We start from the raw sequence: 2,329 nt of genomic DNA, 5'->3' as shown, positions 1-2,329 counted from the left end.
CCCAATTAATGCCTATGCAATTTTGCTCTCACTCTGGTCCACTCTCCACCTGCTGCTTGGCAACCAGGTCACCTCCTCCAAAAAGCCACTTCTCACACCTAGGCCACTTGAGCAATTCATTCACCTCTTCTATGCTGCTCCCAAAGTTCCAACCATACCTTCATACTTCCAACCACAATTCAAATACAGCCTTGGGTCCCATTCTCTCATGCTAGGGCAACTTATTATCATTAATTTTTCTTTAATCTAGCAGAGAGATAGATATAAAAGCACTCAATTTACTTATGTACTTACTAATTTAAACTGACAAAACAGAAATGAGGCAAACCAGTCATTTGTCTAAAAACTAAAAATACAGGTTTTAGTCTTTTTCTCATGAAGTTGGTAGAAACTTTAAGAAAAAAAATGTTTTTAATCTCAATAAGAGACCATCACTGGTCATCACAAGTCATCACATGGCCTCCACGATGAGACAGTTACTCTGGGCATCACTTGTCCGACATTTGAAAGCCATTCCTTAAAGCATTTCTGCCTATGCAGCCCTTATGTCTGCTGAATAATGTGCTTGACAAATGCATTGTGGTCTGGTTCTGGCCAAGCAAAATTGGCCTCTAGCATCAGCTCCTCACACCATATCCTTGCCATCACCCAGCAAGCGCCCTATATTAAGGGTACAGCCACTGGCAATAGAGAGTTCAAAGACACGACTGAGCAACTAAACTGAAGACTTTAAGGGGAAATATTTGGTGCTCTTTCTCTATCCTTTGAATTTCACTTTTGTCAACAGAAATTTCATGATTACTTTCAGTGACAAAGCCAGTGAATTCATGATGTGAACTGTGGATTTGCTGCAGTGTCAATGGGTTCCCACTTCAGTCACCTGGCCTAGATGAACACACAGAGGAAGAATGCTGGTTTGGGCCACATGAACATTAAGCTCTTGTCAGATTTGACTTAACAGCTCCCCCGACACTACAGTGTCCAGTGAGAAGGTTCTGATCCTTCACTATGAGTTCTTTTCATAAGTGACGCCAATGGAGTCATCAAGCATTTGAGTATCAATGATCTCCCAGTGGGCTGAAGCATGGAAGAAGCCCTCTGCTTGGTGAAGGCATTTCAATTTGTGGAAACCAGTGCAGAAGTCTGCCCAGCCAGTAGGACATCAGCTTCTCCTGCAATTAAGCCCCATCCAACTGCTTCCAAGAAAACTTTGAGAACGTAAATCGGTAGACCAAGTGCACCTACAGCTTGCCACACCAGAAAAGAACCACAGTTGGACCTCATTTTTAGCATTTCAAAGATTGTTACTTATAGAAGGCAAAAAGCTAATTATGTTTGTATTTGTAAATATTACTCTAAATATTTTGTTTTTGTAACATTTGCCAAAGCTTTTAAAATGTGGTCCATTACTAACATATTGGCACTGTATGGTTGGATGGCTAATTTCAGTAGAATATTTGGTTCACTTATTTCTTGGATCCTGTGTTCAATTGGAAATGGAAACAACTCTTCTTTCTCAGGCTTTCTTGCACCTTTGTGTACACATGAGTATTTCGACAGCCACCAAAATCTTCTGATCAAGTGTCCCAAAATTTTCTTCTTGAATTTCTTCACATTAAACTGAAGTTTCTTTTAAGATCTTAGTTTTAAGATGCTAGCATCAGTGATGTAAGTTAACACTTGAAATGAATGTGTTTGTGATTGAAGTAAATGTGAATCATGTTTAAAAAAAAACAAAAGTGGCAAAGTGACTTAACTGATCATGCTGCTGCTGCTGCTGCTAAGTCGCTTCAGTCGTGTCCGACTCTGTGCGACCCCAGAGACGGCAGCCCACCAGGCTCCCCCGTCCCTGGGATTCTCCAGGCAAGAACACTGGAGTGGGTTGCCATTTCCTTCGCCAATGCATGAAAGTGAAAAGTCAAAGTGAAGTTGCTCAGTCGTGTCTGACTCTTAGCGACCTCATGGACTGCAGCCTACCAGGCTCCTCCGTCCATGGTATTTTCCAGGCAAGAGTACTGGAGTGGGGTGCCACTATATTTCATATAGTTATTTTACTTATTTTGTTAGCTGATTTAGTGTCTACAAGTATTTCTAATATTGACTGGGTATAATTATAAAGGATATTTATTGAACCCAGGGGTTAATTATATTATGAATTCAAATCATTGCAATTATTTTCTTCCCTAAGGTACTCAATATAAAAATACATAATTAGAAAATAAACAGATTTAAAAAAAAAAGATTCATGCTCACTAGTGTGAAAAAACTCTGATACTTATTGTTAATATTAAAAAAAATAAATAAACAATATGCCAATTTCCTTAGGCTT

General features: G+C 39.4%; 1 pseudogene; it reads left to right on the top strand.

Annotated features, from left to right (window-relative positions):
* Window positions 1–455: 455 nt before the first annotated feature.
* Window positions 456–1,230, top strand: LOC129626427 (thioredoxin-dependent peroxide reductase, mitochondrial-like; annotated as a pseudogene).
* Window positions 1,231–2,329: the final 1,099 nt, after the last annotated feature.

The sequence above is a fragment of the Bubalus kerabau genome, chromosome 14 (assembly GCF_029407905.1).
Source record: "Bubalus kerabau isolate K-KA32 ecotype Philippines breed swamp buffalo chromosome 14, PCC_UOA_SB_1v2, whole genome shotgun sequence".
NCBI classification, from domain to species: Eukaryota; Metazoa; Chordata; class Mammalia; order Artiodactyla; family Bovidae; genus Bubalus; species Bubalus kerabau.
The sequence above is the reverse complement of the archived record's forward strand: the minus strand, read 5'-3'. Positions and strand labels throughout refer to the sequence as shown.